General features: G+C 55.7%; 1 protein-coding gene across 8 annotated transcripts in view; it reads right to left on the bottom strand.

Moving 5' to 3' along the window:
• Window positions 1-25,012, bottom strand: part of SLC22A23 (solute carrier family 22 member 23) — a 173,445-nt gene that overhangs the window by 92,540 nt on the left and 55,893 nt on the right. The window lies entirely within an intron of this gene.

Raw genomic sequence — 25,012 nt, 5'->3', positions numbered from 1 at the left:
ACCCTAGGGGCAGCCCCGTAGCAGGTGGCTCTGCCTTCATGACCCCTCCCATCCCAGATCATTGCAGGCACCTGTGCCCCAGGGCTGATGGGCAGTGAGGAATCAGCCACTGGCTTTGTGACTTGACTGGGTGGACACATTATAGACCCAGGAAGAAAGCCCAAGTGATCCCGTCTCACGGCTAGAGCACAGGTTCAGGGAGGGGCTGTCAGCTGCCCAAGGCCACACAGCGAGGAGTGGCTGGAGAAAGGCTTAGGATGGGCCCTAGGCGCAGTGTCCCCATGGCTTCTGTGCCGAAGGACCCCTGAAACAGTCACCAGGACCAAAAGACGAGCCGCAGGGAAGGCAAGGGGACATCCCAGCCCCAAGGAGGCACCCAACATCGCTGAGTGTGCCCCGAATCAGGAACTCTATTTTCCTCTGCTCACAACAGGGCAGAAGCTGGGCGCTGGGTGTTTTCTGGGTCACCGAGTGCCGCTCTGCTGTGTCAACCTCATCCAGAAACTTCTGGCTGGCCACAGAGCCAGAGGCCCGCCACTCGTGCCTGGACCCGAGCGAGGACCAGGTGCCCGAGCAGGCAGCACAGGGGAAGCAAACTCTCTGCGTGGGGGAGTCACGACCACTCACTCCCCACCCTTTGGCACAAAACACTCTTTCTACCACCAGAAGGTAGGCCTACATGGCCCCTCGGCTGTGACCTTGGAAACACGCTCTAATCTTGGACCTGCATGCTGTGTGCCTTCCGCACGGTCCCAGGGTTGGTGACAACGCGAGCCAGGCTTCCCCAGCCCTCCGTGCTCAACTGCAGCTGCCCTCGGCCAGGGAATTACCAGTCTGGGACCTGTCAGTATGCTTCAGGGGTAGCCACGACTTTCCCATGGTTTTACGTACAACCACATGGCTGTGTGTGTGTGTGTGTGTGTGTGGGATCCCCATTTTTCCCAGGGGAAGGACCCGCAGGTTTCATCAACTCCTGGAAAGGATCTCTGACCCCAAGAAGATTCAGAAGCACTGCTTTAAAAGGCACTTCTGTTTCTGTTACATCGGCCAAATTTCAACATAAAGTGGGTCAGAATCATTGGGTACCAGTTTGAGTCCCGGCTACTCCACTTCCAATCCACTTCCCTGCTAATGGCCTGGGAAGGCAGCAGCGGAGGGCCCAAGTGCTTGGGCCCGGGCACCCACATAGGAGACCTGGATGAAGCTGCTGGCTCCAGCCTGGCCCAGCCCTGACCATCGTGGCCATCTGTGGGGAGTGAACAGCGCCTGGAAGGTCCATGTCTCTCCCTCTCTCTCACTCCGTGACGCTGCCTTTCAAATAAATAAGTCTTTTTTAAAAAGTCCAGGATGGGCAACTGAGTCAGTAAAATCAGTGCTATGAGAACAAAGCCCTGCCTGCGGCAGCCTGGATTCTGCTAGGATGGGGAGGGGGAGACGGGCAGGGCCGGGGCTGGGGAGGGAGTCGTGCCCAGGGCCGGGCAGCCCCGTGCTCTGTCCGTGCTGTGCGCTGTCTGGAAGCAGGTTCTAGATGCAATCAGTCAGGGCCACGTACCTGCTCCAACTGTCACTTAAACCTGCGAGAAAACCGTGTGTGAGAAGTCCCGGCATCCCCCTGAGCGGCACCTGCTGACGCACAGGAGTGCTCGGGCTGAAGAGCTAATTAAAGCTGCTGCTTGGTCTTTCCCAGCGATGCGTCTTCCTCACCTCATTCTGACTCTCCCTAGAGCTGAGGTTTACTTTTTGAGAAAATCCTACTTTTCCTTCTTAATAGTCCTATGAATAACCTAGCTGGTGATTCCTCCGGTCTCCTTCAGAGACGGGGCGCACCCTGCAGCAGAAGGGAGCAGGTAGGAACCACGAGATTCCCTGTACCCGCCCTGCAGGGTCCCTGATCAAATCTAAAGGGCGAATTTAAAATAAAGTGGCACCAAGGGGCCGGTTTTCTGAACATCACCTGCCCTGTGCCAAAGCAGTGTGCACCTCACACGTGCTTGCCTAAAGTAGGACGTAATTAGAAATAATCATGGAAATACATGTTTGGGTTCTCAGAAGCAATATTTTTAGGAGCTCTGGACCAGCCTACATAAGCAAATTAAACCAACGATTGCTGAAATGCCTCATGCTTAAAATAGGTGTGTGTGTGTGAGAGAGAGAGACTTCAAATATTAGAGATGGTTTTCAATAAACCTTAAGCAATTATAATTACATCTCCTAACCTAAAAGAAAAAAAGGAAAATAGCTCAGAACCACCATTAATATTAGTTTTAAAAAGCCGTAGCTGGCCAGTGCAGCGGCTCACTAGGCTAATCCTCTACCTGCAGCGCCAGTACTCTGGGTTCTAGTCCCGCTTGGGGCGCCGGTTCTGTCCCGGTTGCCTCTCTTCCAGGCCAGCTCTCTGCTGTGGCCCGGGAGTGCAGTGGAGGATGGCCCAAGTGCTTGGGCCCTGCACCCGCATGGGAGACCAGGAGAAGCACCTGGCTCCTGGCTTTGGATCGGCGCAGCACCAGCCGTAGCAGCCATTTGCGGGGTGAACCAACAGAAGGAAGACCTTTCTCTCTGTCTCTCTCTCACTAACTCTGCCTGTCAAAAAAAAAAAAAAAAAAAAAAAAAAAGCTGTAGCCACCATTAATAATGGTTGAGAACCACACTTTTCTTTCAGGAGAACAGAGGCAACTTCTAACAGATGCGATTTTCTCAGGACGACTGTGAAAGAACAGGCTACGGCAGACTCCGCCAGAGTCTGCTCCTGGACTGTACCCTTCCCTGTTTTTTTTTTTTTTTAAAGATTTACTTATTTATTTGAAAGTCAGAGTTACAGAGAGGCAGAGGGAGTAGGGGGAGAGAGAAAGAGAGGCAGGGGGTTAGGTCTCCCATCCGCTGGTTCATTCCCCAAATGGCTGCAATGCTCAGAGCTGGGCCAAACCGAAACCAGGAGCTTCTTCTGGGCCTCCCACACGGGTGCAAGTCCAAGGACTTGGACCATCTTCTGCTGCTTTCCCAGGCCATAGCAGAGAGCTGGATCGGAAGTGGAGCAGCCGGGACTTGAACCGGCACCCATATGGGATGCGGGCACTGCAGGCGGTGGCTTCACCCACTGACCCGCAGCACTGGCCCCAACCCCTTCCTTTTTAAAGCAGCTTTACTGGGAACTTTTTGTTTTCCGTTAAACTTATTTTTTTCCATTGATTTTCTTCCTAAAACGAGTGGTGGTTAGCCATACCAAGGCAGGCAAGGAATCTTCTAGGAGCTATGTTCTCTTTGGGACAGGACTTAAAGGAAATTTATTCAATTAAATCAAAATGCTTCACACAAGTTTTGGCCACCTCTTTCATCTTGGTGCACTGGGGCTGAGGGTGCCCATGGCTCTCCAAGGGGGGCTGGCCTTGCTCTCGGTTCCAGCTTTGCATGAAGCTTTCTCCATGCAGATGTGAGATGCAGAGTTCTCTCCCCACCCACTTCAGCGGGAGGCGGCTGGCCAGGAGCCCCAGGGACAGCTCCTTTCTGCTCCCAGTGGCTGCAGCCCCTGGTGCACCTCATGGCCGCTCACCTGGGGCGCACGTGCTGAAGGCTGGCTAAAACTCCAGGCTGAGCAAGTCCCCAGAGTGACCTTGCGTGTGCCCACGCTGCCCCACCCTGTAAACCTTGATCATGGAGAAGGCGCCAATCATGGCTTAGTTTCCATAACTTCACTATCTCCTGAAACCAACAGGGCTCGAGGTGTGGTCTCCTGCCGGCTCCGCCCCGCCGCCGCCTGTGCATGGTCCAGCGGAGGCAGGGCGGGTTTTCCCAGGGCTGATAAGCAGGGAACTACTAAGTACCCAATTTCCTGAAAACATCTCCTACCTGAGCCTGACTTCATCCAGCCGCTCCCAGCACCGTGGCCTTGCTCCCCAGGGGTCACTCCATTTGTGGAGAGACACTGCCACGCAAGTGAGAACTTACTGGAGAGAGTGTCTCCCTCGTCTTCCCCTCCTTGAGCTGATGAGCATTTTGTTTTGATGTTTATCTGATGCCTCGGGAACCAGCGTCCCCTGAGGTCTACTCTTCAGACTTGGAAGCGATTAGAGAAGTTTGATTTAGCAAACGCCGATCGAGTGTTTTCCACGTGTGGAAGACGAAAAGACAAATGCAATGCTCTCTCTCCTCAACCGGGCACAAGTCAGAGTGCCAAGGACTGGACCTAGAATCAGTAAACCTTCCCCCAAAAAACCAAATGGCGACAGCGCTAGGCAGGCGACCCCACGGCTCCCACCCCGTGGCTTCCACTGCGACCACTCGGTTATTTCACTGTGGAACAAAAGCCACCACAAACAGCCAGCAGGGCTGCGTTCCAACGAAGCTCTGTCCATGGACAGTGAAACTCAAAGTTCTTCTCATTTTCATGCATCTTCAGTTGTTAATCTTATGATTTTTTTTCCCCACCGTTTAAAGACACAAAAGCCACAGCAAGCCCAGCGGCCAAGGTGCAGGTTAAGAATCACACCCGTCGGTACGCCCAGGCTCACATCCCAGCTCTGGCTCCCAGCTCCAGCTTCCTGGGAACGTCCCGGGAGGCGGCAGCCATGGCTCAAGCAACTGTGCCCCTGCCACCCAGTGGGAGACCAGCACTGCGTTCCCAGCTGTCCCAGGTTGCCTTGGCCCAGCCCCAGCCCCAGCCGGCATTTAAGGAGTGAACCAGTGGATGGGAGATCTCTCTCTCTCTCTCTCTGTCTCTCTCTCTGTCTCTCTGTCTCTGTCTCGCTTGCTCTCTCTCTCTCCTCTGTATCTGTGTGTCCTAAACCAATAATCAACAATGTTAAGTTCAAAGCCATTCATAGCCCTCAGAGCACGTAAGAAAGGCAGTTGGTCAACCTGGGCCACGGGGCTCGCGTCTGGACCCTGGCTGGACCTCAGGTCTCTCCACCCCCAGCTCTGTGACAGCAGCCGAGTGGCATGAACATCCGCGCCTCAGCTTCCTCGTCTGTAAAAGGCAGATGAGAGTCTTTGACTTGTGGGTTCCAAGCATTAGAAACCGAAACACTGGGGCTGCACTGTGGCGTGGCAGGTGAAGGCTCTGCCTGCGGTGCCAGCATCCCACGTGGGCGCCGGTTCGTGTCCCGACTTCTCCTCTTCCGAGCCAGCGCCCTGCTGATGTGCCTGGGAAGAACAGTGGAGGATGGCTAAGTGCTCGGGCCCCTGCACCCACGGGGAAGATCAGGAACAAGTTCTGGCTCCGCAACGGCCCCGCTTTGGCTGTTACAGCCATCTGGGGAGTGAACCAGCAGATGGAAGACCTTTCTCTGTCTCTCCCTCCCTCTATAACTCTGCCTCTCAGATAAACAAATAAATAAAAAGAAAGAAACTCAAATACAGAAAACACTCAGTGTCGCTTCAGCCTAAGACACTTAAACCAGTGACCTCCTTTGTTGACCGTGAGATGATAATGACATTGGTAACAAAAACAGCAGCCAAGCTTCCTGAGGCCTCCTGACTCAAATGCCGAACTCTGAGTGTATGACGGGGGCGTGGCAGGTGGGTGCATCTACCCTGGATCTTAGCCAACAGGCTGAGAAGCGATGGGCGTGTGCATCTAAAGATCACCGCGGGATGGCCTCTGACCCCACAGCCATCCTCCAAGGCTGGCACTTACGTCACCCCCACTTTGCAGATGAGAGAGCTGCCCAAGCAGTCCGGAAGCAAGGGAGCTGAGCTCTGGAACCGGGTTCAGAGCCTGGGCTGTGCCTCCTAGGAGGAGGCTAGAACCATGGAAGTCAGTATGAGTGTGAAAGGCAGGGCCAGGAAGTCCGGCACAGATGAACTTCCACCTGAGCCCGAGAGAACATGCATCTGCACGCCAGTCAATCACATCCCTGTGAAGCAGAGTGCGAATGCAGTGGCGGGGAGCAGGGGTCTCTGGTGCAGAATGAAAGTGGCGAGGCGCCCCAGCACCCCAGCTTGCAGGCTCCCCCGGGGCGGCAGACTTGGGAGGAGGACAGGAGTGGACGGGACGAGAACGGAGCGGCGACGGAGCCGGCAGGAGAAGGCTGCGGGCGGTTTTCTTGGCCTAGAGCTACACTCAGGCAGGTGGGCTCGGCGGCCTGGGAGCCTCACACATCTGGGTGCACAGGGCTCTCTGCGAGCCCCGGGTGAGACTTGCGAGCCGCAAGCCCAGCTCAGGTGTCGGGGGCGAGCCTGCGAGCAGAGACGTCGTGGGAGAACCCGAGCCCACGTCCTCTTTCCAATTCTGGCTTGTTTTTCTCTCACAATTTCCATCTCCAGCCTCCCCGCTCTCGACGCAGCACCCACCAGTTATGCTGTGCTTCTCAAATGGGCTAAGCGTTACAGGAACGATTTCTCTCCTTTCTGTAGCACTCGTGCTGGTGAGAAGCTCGTGTGATCTGCCCCTCCAGCCTGTGTCCCTGTGGCCTGGCAGTCCTGAGACGCTTGGGGAGCCCTGAGGCGCAGGTGCAAGTGTGGTCCGGGAACTTGGACTTGGGAAGCAGTCTCGCCATCCCCTAACAGTGGGAGAGGCTCCTTGGGCTTAATCTGGACACCTGCTTTCCTCTGGGCATCAGGGATTTCAGAATGTGATGGCTCCATGAGCAGCCCCCAGGGAAAGCCCTGCGTGCTGAGACGTGAGTGAGCTTCCCTGGCAGACGATGATTGTTGCGTGTTGCACGAGTCCCTGCTGAGGGAGCTAAGCTCATCCCCTGGGACTGGACTCTGGGAAGCTTGCTCCTGGCTCTCTCTGGACTCTGTGCCATCTGCCCTCTCCCCTACCTGATTTGGCTGTTCTAAATCAGAGCCAGGAGCGTGGCTGCATGCTGGGTGCTGTGACGGCTGGTGTGACGGCTGTAACCTGGAGGTGGGTGTGGGGACCCCCGACTCAGCCATCAGCTAGCTCATTGTCCTGGAATAGTGCCATGAGAGGCCTGGGAAGGCCTGGGAGAGAGAGAAGGCTGCTTACTACACTGATCCTGAATGTGGAGTCAAGTGTGCCGCCATGGATTCCTCCATTCAAAAACTGACTATGCCACGCCCACCATCTCTCTACAGTGACCTGCAGGCCACTGGAAGTGTTGCAGCTGACCTCCCACTCCTGAACGGCCTTCCTCAGCCATCCTTCCAGAATCCAAGCTTTAACAACTGCACTAGACAAAGCTGGTGGTCAGGTTCCAGCCTCTGGTCCCCTCCATGCCGGCACGCTCTGACCACGGTAAGGGGTCAGACGCTAGGTGCGAGGGGTGAGGACTGCCACCAGGGCTGGGAGGTCAGTGCATGGGTAGGCATGGCTGCAGGGGACACACACCCTAAAGGCGATTCCAGTTGGTCAGAAGGGAAAATGGGCACTCACATAGCAGCCACGACATGGGCAGAGCACTGGGGTCAACAAGGGGCCCAGGGGGAGGTTGGGTGTGCCTCGGTGAACCTGGGTGGGGTCAACATCATGATCCTTACGTGAAGAGCTAAAGAGCTGGAGAGCGACAGGCGGCTGGCGGGGAGCAAAGTGGCCGCGATGGTAGTGGCGGTTTAGGAAGCGGGACGTGGGGCAGAACTGGTGGGTGGCTTGGGCGAGCCGGAGCCCTGGGGCGGGGCAAGGAGCTGAGCAGCTGCGGCAGGAGTCTCAGCATGACCGCCCGCCGGGCAGCGCCGCCCGGTGGAGGCGGCTTCAGCGCTAAGCCTGCTGCTGAGACCAGACGGCTCTTGGACATCCTTTCCCACCCTGGCCTTCGGGGATTCCAGTGACTCAGGAGAGAATCAGAAAGAACCATTTCCGTTTTTGAAAATTTTCTTTACGAGGGAGTGAGAAAGCGAGCGATCCTGACTGCTGGCTGGCTCCCCCAAACGCCTGCAATGCCAGGGCCGGGCCACAGCCGGGAGATGGGAGCCCAACCCAGTTCTTCCACACTGGTGGTGGCAGGAGACCATCACTGGAGCCACCAGTACCGCCTCTCCAGGTCTGCCGCAGCCAGAAACTGGCATCAGGAGAGAGCCAGGGACTGGACCTCCGATGCGGCACCTGGGCAGCAGGATGCTGGCTCCCTAAGAACCATTTCTAAAGAGAAAACGCACAGACTCAGCGTCTAACAGAGGCAGCCATTGCAAGGGCGGTCAAAGATGATGTGGAAAACAAAGAACAGCGCCAGGGAAGGCAGTGACGGGCTCTGGAGGGCCAAGTCAAAGATACTCTTTATTTCACAGGAAAACTGCAGAAAGCAGAGTAACCATCTCAATAGCTCCAAGAAGTGAGGCTGCGAGTGGTAATAAGCCACAAGGAAAAACAAACAAAAAAAAGGAGTAGGCAGAAAAGAAATTAAACAGAAGCCCAAGAAGAAAGTGGGCACATCCACCCCGGTTCACCACAACACATTTTCATTATCTCTCGCTTCAAATCAAACCACCCCCTGGCACAGTATTGCTCCTGAAACGGCCGTGGGGTCTGATGAAGCCCCGATTCCACCCGCGCTCCGCCTGTGTTCTGAAATGGAGTATCAGCTACTGACCCTCAGGAAGCTAATTGCTTTTCAATACACTCTGCACGGTTCTGTGTCCCACCAAGCATCCGCTCGGCGCAGTGCCAGTGCGCTCCGGTGCGCTTTGTGGCCGGGGCTCGCGTGGCCAGCAGAGGCTAGCATGTGGGCAGAGCTGAGTTCCGAGCAGAAACTGCTTAGCCTCTTTTCAGCTGATGTAATTTACTGCTTCGTGTGGTGCCTCTCTCTCCAGGGAGGGGATTCCAAGGCGCTAATGTGTGTATCTGCGTGGAACACGCACAGCTGGATCCAGCAGGACAGGAGGAGCCATTCTGCCATTGACCCCTTCCAGCTAATTATCTCGCTTGGACACACGGACCAGGTTACTCGTGGCAAAGACCAATTTCTGGATTAATGGGGCAGAAAGAAGAGATCCAGACGTAAATGTCCATCAACTGTCTCTCATCTTACTAAACAGACGGCTCAGTCACCGAATTTTCCACAGCTCACAGAAGAAAACGCGCAGCGACTCTCTTTCCTTGACTCGCCTCTTCAGTTGTGGCAAACAAATTGAGTGTATTTTAGTCCCATTGCCAGCAGGCATTGGGAAGCCTTTTCCAGACTGCATCTCTGAATATTTTACACCTACCTACGGTTCTCTGGAACAAACATACTGTCTTTGGGGTAATAAGGCCTCTGCAGGTTTTAATCAGCCCTCGGGCCTGGAAGGGTATATCAGGAAATACCGATGCCGGCTTCAGCAAACTGACACTGACTATGCCACCCCTTCAGCGCGGGCCCTCCACGTGCGAAACCAGACCAGAGGCCCGATGGCCTGGCCTCCTCCACCTCTCTCTTTGTTTCACTGTCTGATTTGCGCACAGCGGTGCCTCGGCCAGACGAGGCAAAGTGAAGCTGCCAGGACCACGCGAGCCGGGTCGGAGCTACCAGCCCTGCACCGTGCACCAACTTCTGCCTTTCCCACTTGCTCCCTGCAGCTCCTGTTTCAGTCCCTGTGCTAGTGCATGCTAGAACCTGCTTCCTGCCCTTGGCCCAGCTAAATACCTGCATGCCATGCCCTCCCTCCCACAGGAAGCCTCCCTAGCTCTCAAAGCCCATTTGAGCCTTCACAATGACTTTCTGCAACCTGGCACCCCCCTTTAATTTACTCAGTTATTTTCCAAATATGTGAATGCGTATTGAGTTCAACGTATTTAAGCTCAGTTCACTGTACTAAAAATCCATGGGATACACATTTCCCTTGTAGGCTAGCTGGAGAGAGATGGCGACAGTGGGGCTGCACAGGGGTTTAGGAGAGTGAGGCTAGCCCTGGTGTGGGGAGGGGCTGGGTGGGGAGAAGACGCATAGGAAGAAAGGGCCTTCTGAGCTGACCCCACGAGTGACTGGTAGCATCTGGGCATGCGCCTGGTGGACTGAGGAAGAGGGGCACTGCAGATGGAATCCTAGGGGACAGGATTGGACAGTCGGGTCAGCAGGAAGGAGTGTGGGGAGGGGGTGAGAGAGAGCACGAGGGGCCACTGGAGCACCCAGCGGCTGCCGCACGGGCTCCAGGGCTCTGGGAGGCTCCCAGCGGGAACAGTGTCGCGATCGAGTGACAGTGACTTTCCCACCTGTAAGCAGCAGCAACATAAGAGCAGGCTCCGCCATGAGTAGCTGGAATGCTGGTCCCCTGCTCGGTGCCCACGTGGTTCCTGGGGGCTTAGACGGTGTCTCTCAAACTCTGGCACCGAGGGCAGTGAGGCTGCAGACTCAGGGACACGAGGGAGGCAGCGCCGGCGCGGGGCCCTGGCGAGGAAGCGCTGCCGCGTCCCCACGAGGAGCCTCGTCCCCTCCAGGGGCAGCTGCGTCTGAGCAGATCAAACCCCTTGCATGGTGCAGCTGTCATGGCCACAGCAAGAGGACAGCAGCAGTCACACCTGGCCGAGGAGACCAGCAGGGGGCACACACACAAGGAGCCCCAGCGTGTGCGACAGCCGGGTGACAGGGCCACAGGGTCTGTTGACCTGGAAACCAGCAGCAATGGCACAAGGCCAAGACACTTGCACCCATCCCCACCGCCCAAGGTCACAGCCTGGAGGCTCGGCACATCCTGCTAAGCTGACCCAGGATCCCTCTGCACCACGGCAATGAGTGGCCGCCACGAGGCCAGCAGTCAACACAGCCACAGGTCCCTGAGACTCAGGCAGAGAATATGGACAATTTTCCCAGGAACCAGGGTGGCCCTGGCCTGGGGACCAGCTTCCTGCAGGACTTGAGGATCCAGGAAGGGAAGCTTCCTGCAGAGCCACTGCTGAGATTACTCCCGAGGCCACGGGCGCCCACGTCCTCCTCTCCCTGCTGTGTGGACTTCCTGGCCACCCCCACCACCTGAAGGGCATCAGGCCACAATTCAAAAGGCTACAGCTCCAACCCTGGCTCAGACACCGTCCTCCGGCCTTAGGGACCGCCCTCCAGCTCTCCAAGCCTCCAATTTGCATACCAAGGATGAGCCTGACTGTGGTCTGAGCTCCAGCTCGCAGCCCACCCTAAGCCCATCTTCCTAGGGCAGCTCCCTGCCAGCCCACCCCTTTCGGTCTTGTTTTCTCCACAGTACAAGCCTGACCCTGAGCCCTTAATGAGCTCCCTGGGGATGCTCTCCACCACCTGGGCTGCCTCCAAGGCCAGCTCTGTCCTCTGAGGTTCAGGTGAGCCAGACGTCACCAAAGGGCCCTTGGTGTCCCCCGCGGACTGGGCCCTTTCCTCCCGGCACACCTGGATGTCACGCCTGCTGGACTGCAAGTTGTTGAAGCTCTAAGAACCACCAAAGGCTTCCAGGGCAAGTTCAGGGAGTGCTTGTTCCCGCCAGGAATGGACCGGTAAAGAACAGCATGCAGGGCCGCCAAGGTGCCGCCGCACCTGCAGGGCTTGGGGGAGGGCGGACGAGACTGGGATGTTTCCCTTCCCCCAAATATAAAATCCCCCACAGATTTCACCTTTGCTCCGTATCTGAACACACCGGAGCCCTCAGCCTTTGGAGCGCGAGCTGAAGCAGACATTCCTGTGACACAGTGAAGTGGGACCGCGGAGGGCCCCGCGGACCTGCAGGCTCCTGCACAGCGCCCCCTGTGGTGCCAGCAGGGACTACAAAGGGTTCCAGCGGTTTTGCTCCTTGGGTGCTGTGAGTCATGTGTGGGCTCTTCCCAGATTGGGACTCTGAGAACAGGAGCGGTATAAATCTTTGGAGGGGGAGGGGGAAGGAAAGAGGGGATGGAGGAGAAGGGAGAGCCGAACAGAGCGTGAGCAGGTATGATAGACCCAGCAGGGTGAAGGGTACGGAAATCCTAAATGATATTTCTTCAAGACATAAGTGGTGGGACACTGGTTCTCAGCCAGACGAGTGCTTGGCATCTGAACAATGCTGACTCTACAGGGTGAAAGGTCTGCCCAAACTCAACAAGCTGGGCAGGTTTTTGGGAACGTTTAGATGAATGTTTCAAGTTTGGGAAAGCAGGAGGAAAGTCTGAACAGAACACCCCCACCAGCCTACCCCGCACTATCCGACACGGTTGGGTGAGCCATCTGTACAAGGCCTTTCCATAAAGAGCCATCTCAGGCCACAAGCGTGAGGGACTGGTCGGTGGAATATTATGGGGAATAGCTAGTTTGGATGCACAGTTAATAGTACGTGGATGCATTTGAGTCCTAAGACCAAAGAGCGCACTTTCATTTCACAAATGTTTTCTGATAAGCTAGATCCTGGGACACAACAATGAGCAAGATAAACTCAACATCTGCCCTTCCCGACCTTAAAATCCTGTGTTGAGGCGGAGGTGAGTGTAAGGGAGAGGGAAGGAACAGAGTTAAGGAAGAAAGAGAACAGAAAGGGGATCGCAGTGCAAATAACGGCGCCACCTTCCACGAGCAGGGAGTGGGTGGTTATGGCTCCAGAGGTCAGCACAGATGGGCATCGGAACAATCCTGAGCGAATGGAGGCCGAGGGACACACACAGTGCGATTCAACTCACTCACTGAAAGCTCAGAAAGTGCAAAATCAAATGACACATTGTATCTTCAAAAGAAAACCGAGCCAGACCAAGTGATACATGGAAAGTTAAAAAAAAAAAAAAAGCAAGTGATACATTGTAAGTTAAAAAAAAAAAAGCAAAACCAAGTGATCTAGTCCAAGTTCATAAAACAGGGCAAAACCAAATGACACTCTGTTTATGGATAAGAAAGGAGAAACTTACACGGCAAAGGATTGGGGTTCATTATTACTGAGAGGTGGTACCTGGGAGAGATGCACCTGCCAAAGCCAGGCGGAGTTAGACAAATGTGTACCATGTCCAAATCCTTTCGGATGCACTTCTTATTAGCATGTTCGTGTCTATTCAAGGTTCAATAAAACAAAACATTGGAGGGGAGGCTCGAGGTGCCCAATGCTGTGATCCGTGACCAGGACGTGGAGAGTGCAGTGGGCACACAGGGGAGGGGTCAGCAGAAAGCCCCAGCAGCTAGGCACTGTGCATCCATGTGTATCAAGTGATGTATTACATCAATCACTTGAGGACTTCAAATGTTTCACCCTGAAAAAAGGCCACAGGAGGTGTTGCGGGAGAAGTCCAGCTCAATAAGGAATGAGCAGAGTAGCTGGGGGCAGGGCTTCCCCACATCCCCAGCACCGAGGGCTGCTGGGGCCACGTTGTGAGCCAGCCGGACAAGCTACAGGGAAGACTGCAGGCTGAAGGGAAAGAGGTAAGCCATGGGGTGCAGCGGCATGACCAGAGCGGCCTGGTATTTACTTATTACATCTCTGTCCGTTTATTTAGGAGGCAGGGAAAGAGCACACTCCCATCTGTTTGTTCACTCCCCCAAATGCCTGCAACAGCTGGGGCTGGGCCAGGAAGTGAAGCCAGGAATCGACCCAGGTCTCCGGCATGGGTGGCAGGAACCCAAGGTCCTGAGCCATCCCCACTGCCTCCCAGCGTCTGCATTAGCAGGAAGCTGGAGTCAAGAGCCAGAGCTGGAAATCGAACCCAGGGGCTCCAGTTGTGGACCAGGGGCATCTTAACAGTGTCTTCAGCGCTAGGCTAAAGATCCCCCGGCTGTGGCAACATCCACTTCCCCCATATCCTGACATCCCCTCCAGTTCCTGCTGGGTTGAACCCAGTCCTTGGATGCAGGCAGCGAGGATGTGTGCCCATCTGCCTGGAAAACATGAACACGGTGCAGGAGCAACATCACTCGAGGTGCTGCTTTTTTTTTTTTTTTATTAGAGAGAGAGAGAGAGACAGAGAGAAAGGTCTTCTTTCCATTGGTTCCCTCCCCAAATGGCTGCTATGGCCAGCGCTGCACTGATCCGAAGGCAGGAGCCAGGTGCTTCTCCTGGTCTCCCATGGGGTACAGGGGCCAAGCACTTGGGCCATCCTCCACTGCCTTCCCAGGCCACAGCAGAGAGCTGGACTGGAAGAGGAGCAACCGGGACAGAATCCGGCGCCCCAACCGGGACTAGAACCAGCACCCATGGGATGCTGGCGCCGCAGGCGGAGGATTAACCAAGTGAGCCATGGTGCCGACCCCGCGAGGTGCTTCTTTGTCACAGAAGACACACACGCACTCACTGCTGCCAGCTGGAAAACAAAACCTTAGGCTCCAGCATCTGTGGAGGACTGGCTTGGGACCCCTTCCCTTCTGCATCCCCAAACCCAGGGATGCCCAAGTCCTTCCATGACATCTCATCATATCTGTGTGTAACACGCACGGCCGGCTTGCTGTGAATCAGCCCTAGATTACACAGCGTTTCCAGCAGTGTAATACTCTGCACATGGCTGTTAGACTGCATTGCTGGCAAGAAATAAAGTCCGTACATATTCCGTACAGATACATTTTTAAAAACAGTTTTGATCTGAGATTGGTGGAATCCACAGATGTGGAACCTCTGGACACAGAGGGCCAGCCGTGGACTCGCTGCATGGACACGGAGTTGGACACCGGGCAACAGCAGAGCTCGCGCTGTGAAGACGTTCCAAGGGGAATCCTCGCCAAGCTCTTGTCCTTTTCTGAAGTGCCCTCCTATCGTGTGCAACTTTACATCAACAGTTTCCAAGTAATCCGCTCATAAAATGCTGCTTAATTCTTTGAAGGCATATGTAAGTAAGAGCCAGGAAGGCTAGAAATACTCCATAAATACTTCTAAATCACAGCACTGAGAAAATCACTTAAAAAATGTATTTTCCGCATGGCAAGAAGAGACAAAGAGCTAGATATCGCCACAAAGAGAACAAAACAGCAGGGCTACCGTCTGGGTTCATCATCACACCACCTAGTTCAAACTTGAACCTTAATCTCCAAATAATGACCACTTTTTTTTTTTCAAAGCCTCCTGTTACCTTTATTTTTAAAACATCAACAAAAGCGTTTACTCATTAATGCTCGTGGTATGTGAATCCAGAACTTCAAAGACTGTGTCCAGAGAACACGGCGACTTTCAAGTCCCCTAAGCCACCTGGTCTGGCAGGTGCACTGCTAGCTCCAACCTCAGCACTGAAAGCAGGAACTCGAGGAGACAGGCGTGCACCACACTCACGGCAGCACGGCTAACGTGCAGGGGCCCCACAGGCAAAAGGACCTCCCACCTCCCGGGCCCCCCTCTCAGAGTCTGCTTGTGTGGCAAGGCCCCAAGAACGCAACTCCTCTGAGGCAGCCTTGTTCTTGGGCCCCAGAGGAGACTGGCATGGCCAGGCGACGGACGTTCCCATGGCGGGGGGCTTGGCTTGTTCACATCGGCCGGGCCAAGCACCGCCGGGGACAGCCGGGAGCTCAGGGCAGCCTTGGAGGACCAGCCCTCTGCACACAGGTGACATAAGCCCGTCCGTGACCGCTGGTGCCTGCCCAAGGGTTACTCAGCTGTCACTCAGCCTGGGAGAGGCGGGGGCAGCAGCAGGACCTAGTCTCCCAGTCCCAGGCCGCCGTCTCGCACTCTGGGTATCTTGAGGACATGTGGAGATCTGGCACCTCTGCCACCGGCCCTGCATGCTCACGGCACACAGACCTGGTGGCCACGCCATGAGGAAATGTTTGCGCCCAGCTGAGCACCCCGAGGCCAGGGCCCTGGCATTTAACCCCCCAGGTTAACCTTCTGCAACCACAGCAACGCCCACACACCCCTCCTCCTCCTACCTCACCCAGGGTCACACCTTAATGTGCCAAAAAGCCCTCCCTACTGTTTAAAAGAGGTGTGGTTCATGTAAATACAAGACTGGCATTGTGGCACAACAGGCTGAGCCCTCACCTGCAACATCAGCATCCCATACGGGCGCTGGCTCCAGTCCTGGCTGCTCCTCTTCCAACCAGCTCCCTGCTAACCTGCCTGGGAGAACAGTGGATGATGGCCCAAGTTCTGGGCTCCAGCACCCACGCGGGAGACCAGGGTGGGGTTCCAGGCTCCTGGCTCTTGTGAACACTTGGGGAGAGAAACAGTGGAAGATCTTTCTCTATCTGTAACTCTTTCAAATAAGAAAACAAATCTTAAAGAGAGAAAGAGACAGGCGACAGCTAAGAGAGGAGTGAAAGGGGTCTGGCATTCATTTCTGGGGGTCCTTTCAATGAAAAAAAAGTGACCCCCTGATTCCTTAACAGCTGGAGGAGGGGAGGGGAGAGGAGGGGAGAGAGTTACTGCAGGGAGAAGGCTGGCGGGCACTGTGTCGCCTGACGAGGGCGAGCCCTGCATTGCCGAGCCCCGCCAGCCTCCGGGCACACTCGCTAACCCCAGTCTGAGCGAGGGGAGGCGGTGGACTCCGTGGAGCGACGTCCTGCCGGAGTAGCACCCCTTCGCCATGCTGTCCTGCTCACGGGTCTCCAGGCCGGCGAAGGCAGAGGCAGGCCGGAGGAGACGTGACCCCTGAAAGCGACAGAGGATTCTGGAACAAACAGGAGGAGGAGCTGCTGAGATCCAAACACAGCGGCGGGTTCCGCAGCCGTGCTGCTGTCACGTTAACTTCTAAGCTTTGACAGATCCGCCGGCAGTGGGTGAGGGGCTCACGCAGGGGATGCTGGGTGGACCCTGCCACTCCGTGAGCACTGCACAATTAGGCACGGCATTCAAAGGGTTAAAGAAATCTGGGAGTTGCTGCTTTCTGGCACTTTATTCTCACGGGGTGAGGCTGAGGGAAAGCAGAAGCAGTCTCGGGGAAACCCAGGGGAGGGAAGTTAGGGGCGTCCTGTGCGTTCCTCGCCAGCCTGCTTCTTTTTGGGGAAACCCCAGCTACTGTGGAGAAGGCCAACAAGGCGTGTTTGCCAAATGTCATTTTTCCTACCAGTTACCCTGAAACTCCATCAAAGCCCGATGCTGCCTCTTCCACGCAGCCCGACTGTCTTTTTAGCTTCCCTACTTTGTGCCATTTTGTCAGTGACCCAACGGACCCACTGGTAAGGGGGTTAAGCCCCGGCAGGTACATGATCCAACCAATGGACAACAGAGACTCATTCAGTGGATGTGTTCAGTGTGTAGGGAGTGGGAAGCAGCCAGCGGAAGCCAGCCCGGGCATCTCCAAGCTCACACGCACCCTGATCAGGGAGTGGACAATAAAATGTTCAGGGTTCAGGTATAGGCTGATCACACCCTCTAGGATGGCTACCATCATATAAAAACAAAATCAGCGTGTGATCCAGGAATCCTCCTTCTGGGTGGGTACCCAAAGGAACTGAAAGCAGGAGCCTGCAAAGATCCTCCAACCCCAAGTTCATGGCGGCATTACTCACAATGGCTAACGCACAGAAGCCACCCAGGGGTCCACCTGGAGGTGGACAGGTGCAATGTGGGGGATACATACAATGGAAAAATGGAGAGAATGGGGCCAGCACTGGGGCGCAGTGGGTTAAGCTGCCGCCTGCAATGCCAGTATCCTGGGTGGCAGCTGGGTGTGTCCCATCTGCTTGGCTTCCGATACTCCTGAGAAAGTAGCAGCAGGCAGCCCAAGACCTTGGGGCCTGGCTACCCACGTGGGAGACCCTGAAGAAGCTCCTGGCTCTTGGCTTCAGCCCGGCCCAGCTCTGGCTTTTTCAGGGAGTGGAGGAGCAGATAGAAAACATGCCTCTCCCGCCACACAACCCTCTCTAGTTTCTCCTCTATCTGTAGCTGTCAAATAAATACGTCTCTAAAGAAAAAAAGGAAGAAAATGCTGTCACGTGCAACAGGATGAACTTCAAAGGTCTTATGCTCGGTGACATAAGTCAGTCGCAAACGATAAATATATTATTTGGCCCCTTTTATGCGACACCTAGAGCAGTCAAACTCACAGAGACAGGAAGCTGAGTGGGGGCTGGCAGGGGCTGGGGAGAGAGGTGGTGGGTACAGAGCTTCAGTTTTATAACACAGCAAAGTTATGGGGGGTGGCGTTCAATACTTAACACTAACTGCACACCTAAACTGTAACGACGGTGGATCACGTATGTTTTCTTCTACCGTGGCAACTTCAGCATGGACGGTGTTACAGGAGGTGGCCGTGATGGGAGAAACACTGGGAGTGGGTGGTCAGGCACGGCGTCGGGAGCGGGGAAGTGGGGTGGAGGGCAGACAGTGCCCCACAGGGCTCCCGGCTCCCCTCGTCCCGACTCCTGTCTCTCACTGCACACTTCTCAGGCTTTCTGTCTGCCATCACCTCTCCCGCCCCCAGCCCCACAGAGGACCAAGCTCATGTGGGTGATGCAGTCAGCACGCAGTTTTCTGGCCCAGGGCCTGTGCAGGAGAGAGCAAGAGGACAAGGCTGCCCTTCCTGACCCACGGTCAGCATCCATGCATGCAAAGCAGGCGTCGAGGGAGAGGGGGCGGGGCTTGAGACCTTATGCCTGTTGGTGGGCAGCGTCAAGTGTGACGGGGACAGCATCACTCTGCTCCGGGTATGGGCACAGCATGTGCACTGCTCCTGGTAAGGCACAAGCAGGCCAGCTGCTGCCACTGCCCATGGGCTGGTCTAGAGCAGCAAGCAGCTATGAGCCACAGTCAGGAAAAGGGAACAGGGCTCTCTCCTCAAGATCTGGGTCTATGCTGAACCTCTTGGCCAAGGACACCAGGGAGGAAAAGGAACCGAATCAAGAAGGCAGGATTGCCTGGATATTTTATGTAGACTCGGCCGTCTCCAGTGACGGCCTCAAATCACAGAATGCATTTAGCTGAAGGCAGCAGGATGGAGATGTAACCTGTGTGGCGCTCCCTCCCCTGCCCCACTCCCTCCCTAAGAGCCAGGCAAGGCACTGCAAGCCCAGCAGGTGCAGCCAAGTCTCCTGTCCTTGTCGCCAGAGCCCTCAGCGCCCAGGAGGTCCCGTAGGAACTCTGCGAAGCTGGGGCAAGCCGAGTGCTCCCAGGGGCCCCGAGGTATGGGCTGTATTTGGTGCTCATCCTTAGGTTTAGACATCAACCACGGGATGAGCCAACATGGACATGTCCAGACCAGGGCTACCGCCTCTCACCACTCACCCATCTGGTTCAGAAACTACATGCCGGATGACACTGGGTGTTGCTGAGCCTGGTATGTGTAAGGGGACCGCGAGGGAGGATACAGTGTGTGGAACTCTGCTGGCTTTATTTTCTAAACATTAGCTTCAGGCTCTGTGGGCTTAAATAATACGTTACCTGCCAAGCCACTGGCATGTGGAGCAAAGGTCAGAGTGCTGGAGACCTGCCCAAACGTCCCACCCGCCGTGACACCAGAGAGCCAGGACACAGCTGAGGATGGCTCTTCATTGCCAAATGCAGCTGGTGACCCGCACAGAGGGAATGCAGAGAAAGCATCCCCGACTTGACAGCGTGGGGAAGTTCCTCAAACTTAGCCACACGCCCTGGGGAGACCTCCTTCCCCCTGTCCCACCGCCGATCTTCTGGGACTGCATTACTCATGCATCAACAATGCTTACTTCTCTGCTGTGAGCTGGCACTGTGCCACCCACAGAGGGCACCAGACCAGCTCTCCCTCCTCTCCCGGAGCTACAGTAGAGACAGCAGTGATGACTCATGGGGGCACTGGCTAACAGTGGTTCAGGGAAGGAAGGGGGTGACCGTATGTTAATTCCCTGCTGGCCACTCCCCCCGCCTTTGTGCTCATTCCAACACAATGCTCCGAGTCACCGAGGCTGTTCTGACCAGTATTGATCCATTCATCAATGGTCACGGGATACGGTTGAGCAATCCTTTCAAATCCAACACGCAACCTACATCCATCCAGGTCACGGGGCTTTCGTGAGAAATCTCAGCCAATTATCTCCACCATTCAAAACCGCCCATGGGACAACATCAAGTTATGCTTCCTCATCGCTAGAGTTATGAAAGTGGGATGATAATAATAAGGAAGTCAGGCTGGTGCAGCGCAAGCATTTTATGAGCATTGGTGCTTCTACTCTGTAGTGCTGCTGCACGGATCCCATTACAGCCTGTGAACACACTCATCCATCCTACTAGAATTTATTTATTTGTAGAGTTGTTTTATTGGGGGGGGGTGAGAGAGAGGAGAGAGAGAGAGGGAGGAGACAGAGAGAGGGAGGAGACAGAGAGGAGAGAGGAGAGAGAGGAGGGAGAGGAGGGAGAGGGAGAGAAGAGAGATAGGGAGAGGGAGAGGGAGAGAGGGAGAGAGAGAGGGAGGAGAGAGAGAGAGGGAGAAGAAAGAGAGGAGAGAGAGAGGGAGAGAAGAGAGAGACAGAGAGGAGAGAGGAGAGAGGAGAGAGGAGAGAGGAGAGGGAGAGAGAAGAGAGGGAGAGAGGGAGAGAGGGAGAGAGGAGAGAGGAGAGGGAGAGAGGAGAGGGAGAGAGGAGAGGGAGAGAGGAGAGAGGGAGAGAGGGAGAGAGGGAGAGAGGAGAGAGGAGAGGGAGAGAGGGAGGGAGAGGAAGAGGGAGAGGGGAGATCTTTTATCTGCTGGTTCAAACCTCAGATGACTGCAATAGCTGGGCCAGGCTGCAACTCCATCTGGGTCTCCAAGCACCTGGGCCATCTGCTGCCGCTTTCCAAGTGCCTTAGCAGGGAGCTGGGCTGGAAGCAGAACCAGACTAGAACTGGGATGCCGATGTAGGACGCTGGCGTTGCTAGCAGCAACTTAACCCGCTGGGCTACGGCTGACCCACAGGTGTTTAGATACCTATCTCTGCCAGACTAGAGTCAGGAACAAGAATGACAAGGTCCCAGCTGTCCGGTGTTTGCTCTGAATGGGTGTGCGGGTGCGTGGAGATGCAAATACGCAAACAGAGGCAGAGTCTTTCTCAAGGAATCATTTGGGTACCGATTAGACCAGGTGGCCTGAGGGGGCTCCACAGGTGTCCATCTGCACAGAGGTCCCACCAGCAACACGGCCAGGCCCGCAGAGGCCCAGGCTGCAGCGTTTCCTGCAGGGACACGCAAGGAGTGACCGCGGGCTGAGCGGTCAGTTTGGCCGGGATATGGGATGAGCTCAGACCCCGAGGATCCCACAGGCCATGCAGGCAACTTTGGAAAGCCCAGGGAGAGCTGGTGGGGAGCGTGGCAAAGACCATGGGTCACCCGCCAAGACCCCTCGTCCCCTTCCTCCTGCAGGCTCAGGGTTGCACTAACAGGACTGCACTTCCCAGGGAGCCTGGCAGGGTGGGCAGGCTGCTGAGTTCTGGCCAATGGGGTGCAAGAGCGGGCACCAACAGCCTCTTAGCAGCGATGTCAGCAGCAGGGAGCAGCCCCTCCTCCTCCTGTGCGCCTCTCTGCTACCTGGAAGGCACAGGTTCTTCAGCCAGTTCACGGAATGTGGAACGACAATGTGTGTGCAGCAGCCATCGTGTGGCAGAGGAGGCTTACGCTGCTGCCTGTGACATCAGCATCTCAGACGGCCGCAGGTTAGTCTCGGCTGCTCCACTTCTGACCCAGCTCCCTGCTAAGGCTTAGGAAGAGCAGCGGAAGATGGTCCAAGGTTTGGGCCCCTGCACCCATGTGGGAGACCCAGAGGAAGCTCCTGGCTCCTGGATTTGGTTTGGCCCAGCACTGGCTGTTGTGGCCATCTGGGGAGTAAAACAGTGGATGGAAGATCCCTCTGTCTCTCCTGCTCTAACTGTGTCTTCCAAAATAATTTTTTTGGGGAACACATTTAGCCTCTGGTTGGCAACTGTTCTTTCACCCACCCCTTAGAAAGGTGCATGGGTGCAAGGCGAGGCCTTTCGGCCACCACAGGCGGCCTGGCCTCTCCCTCTGCGCTCCCCTCCCCTCCCTCGGGGAGCAGAAAAGCCAACTGAGCAAACACGCATTTCGCAGTCATGAGGTGCACCGGCAAAGCGCCAGCACGGAGAGCCTGGAAAAACAGCAGACGAGCCTTTACCCCCTGAGGGGACCAGAGACCCCACGAAGGAAATGGAAAATACAATCCCCCAGGGAGAGATCAGAGGACAGCAGAGAGTCGTGGGGTCACCGTCACAAAGGAGAAGGGGGAAGCGGGTGCCGCTGCAGGCCAGCACTGCAGCCCAGACACCCCGGGGCGGGGCGGCGCGTCCCATGCGCCAATGAAAACCTTTCACGGAAGGAGATCCACGCACCAGGGGAACCGGATATCCCTGAGTCCCACGAGCTCTCAGGATCTCGCCTGGACGTGGCTGGCAGGCTCTTTGTGCATGAGCTCCAAGAGGCCCAGGCAAACCACGGGAGAGCCCAGGGATGCCCCCACAGAAGACCAGCTCTTCAGCGCCGGGTCTGCCCGGAGGAGGAAGGGTTTTGGTGACGTTCATTGATGGGGACCAGAGACTTCGATGATGAGCTCTCCTTTTGAGGGACGCCTTCTGCACCCACGGGGACACTGAAGCTGAGCAATGGCACAAACCACCACGGTTTCACAGCAGCCCACAGGACAAGAAGGGCCCCAGAGTTTCGTCCTCAAACAAAACAGAGCTCGTCACTCTCTCTGAAGGTTGGCAACAGCCTTCCACTGCCTACGGAGCAGAGACTGACGACCTCAGGGCTCAGCATGCCGCCAGGGTCTGGGCCCTCTCCTTGTTCCGTCTCTGCACAGCCCCTACACGTCAGCTCCTGTGTCGCCTGCCTGTGGAGAACACGGAGCAGACGCTGGGCCATGAAGGAGACAGGGGACCAGGTCTAAGCCAAGACATCAACCCAGTGATGAAAAGCAGGAGCCAACGGAGCAGGAATGTGGACAGAGAGAGTAGACCAGAGCGGTGGGGATGAATGGCCGGACGCTGGACCCTGAAGTGGGCTGGGAAGATCGTGGCCCTCCGTGGGTGTGTCCTGGGCAGTTCTTAGATCCTATCCTCTCGTGTCAGCCCACAGTCACATAAGCATGTTCTAGAAGGTCGGGATGAGCCGCCCACTGCCCAGCAAGGACATGAGATTCGCTCTCAGCAAGGGCCAACGGCATGGTGACTGGCTGCACACATGTGCTTTAACAGAGGTGGGAGAAGCAGCAGGAAGGGTGAGCCCTGACAGCAGGGCCACTGAGCCCAGGCGTCCTGCTGTGCACCACCCACACTGCACCTGGCCACATACGGGTCAACTCCATTAGCGGGAGTACCAGGCAGCACGGACCGTGTCCAGCCTCAGTGACAGCCATGGAGCGATCCCATGCCTATTTGATTCAACCTTAATAATACCACGAATCTAACACCAGCTACAGGAGACAGATACAAGTTGGCAGAACTGTCCAGTGGCGTCCCTGTGTAGACTGAGGCTTGCTGGGTGAGCAGCGACACGCCGACACGTATGAAGCTCGTGTGTCCACTGACGCCAGCCCGCACAGTAGAATCATGTGGAAAGGCATCACGCACGCTTCTGTTGCTCAAGCCAAAACATCGTAAGAGACCGAATGCAGAGATGGACCTGAACCCAGCTCTCTGCGGTGGTATCCAGCAGGGCGATTCTGTGTCAGGAAAGACCACGGCCCGTGGGGTCCAAGTCACGCATCTGAACTGCACCGGTTTTGAAATCACATGTTGTTAATACTTTGCTTTCATAGCTATTTAGAAGCCATGAGGACGAAGGCAAATTCCTTAGAAGACCTTTATACACATTTCAGTAATATCGTAACCGCCCATTTGAGCCAGAGAAAAAAGTTGTCAGGAACAGCACAGCTGGTGCAACGTGGGCACTGGAGCCACGCGGCCCTGGGCGCGAGACCTGGCTCCTGCCCTCTGTGCATGGGAACCTGGGCAAGTCGCCTTCCTTCAACCTCAGGTTTTCCATTTGTAAAATGGGCATAATAAGAGTGCTCACACCAGGAATTACTGGTTGGATGGACTGAAATTTTCACACAGCACTCAGCAGTGCCAAGGTACAGTGTACAAGTAATATTGCCAGCTCTTTTAAAGATTCATTTACAGATCTTCCACCTGCTGGTTCACTCCCCAAATGGCTACGATAGCCAGGCTGGGTCAGGCCGACGCCAGGTGCCTGGAGCTCAACCGGGTCTCCCACACGGGTGGCGGCAGCCCAAGGTCTTGGGTCATCCTCTGCCACCAGACACCTTAGCAGGGAGCTTGGCTGGACTCAGCTCCGGAGAAGGGACGCCGGCGCTGCAGGTGCCGGCTGAGCTCACGGTGCAGCAGTCAGGTCCCAATGTTAGCTCCTTCAGGGCATCACCAGAAAATCAGACAAGGTCCAGAGATGCAGTTTTCCTTACCTACAAAATGTGGCTACCTGTGAGATCTACTTTGGCATGAAATGTAAACATATCCACCTACGGACGTTTGTGACTTAGCAGAGAAAACGCTCCAAAAGGAGCTTACTGCTGTCAAACCACTACCCCGTGATATTCTCGCCTCATCCCTTTTACTCCTTAACATCTGAAGAGCTGCACGGTGCCCCGCCCTGTACAGTCGCACACACACAGCCGTGCACGCACAGAGAGGTCTCCACCAAGGCTCATCCGGTGCGGTCCAGCTCTCGCACATCAGGGCACGTCCGATTCTCTCTCAAAGACGTAAGCAAGGGATTGGCAAGACACCAGACAAAATCATGCTTGGAGCACCTCAGCCGCTTGAACAATGAGCAAAGGACCAAGGAGGGAGATTGCAGGCATCCCAGCAAGCACTCCCGGCATGGCAAGGGCAGCTAGTTGCCTCCACCTGCATACAGCAGGTTCCTTCTCCCAAAGCAGGTAAGACCAATGCCTCCCCACCCGCTATGTTCTCGCTACCCTGTAGCACCTGTTGCGTGAGGGCCAGGCCCTCACACCCTTGGACAGCCGTGCCACTTTGACAAATTAAACTGACATCAGGAAAGAAACTGAGAAACCCTGAGTCATGCCCAAGTTTAGCCATGTTTCTGTTAGGTAAAGCGGGTGAGGGTGGGGAATGGGCGTTGTGGCAGAGACCGCAATGCCCCCTGCCCCCACCCTGCCCAACTCTGGCTTGGAGAAAGCCTGGGCCCTTCCCCAGAAGCGACACAAAGCAAACATCAGCCAAGGCACACTTTCAAAAGGCACAGTTAGAAGGCACGCAGGACCATTCACCTTCCAGACCTGAGCAGGCAGAGCTGACCTGGCTGGACACAGGGCACCTCTTTTCCACCAGAACCAGCAGAGACCCCCAGGAGGAGGGGTGTGGGGAGGGGGCAGCCCAAG

Source organism: Oryctolagus cuniculus, chromosome 5, assembly GCF_051225735.1.
Source record: "Oryctolagus cuniculus isolate XC-2025 breed Fujian yellow rabbit chromosome 5, ASM5122573v1, whole genome shotgun sequence".
In the NCBI taxonomy this organism is placed as follows: domain Eukaryota; kingdom Metazoa; phylum Chordata; class Mammalia; order Lagomorpha; family Leporidae; genus Oryctolagus; species Oryctolagus cuniculus.
This window is presented reverse-complemented; position numbering and strand designations above follow the sequence as displayed.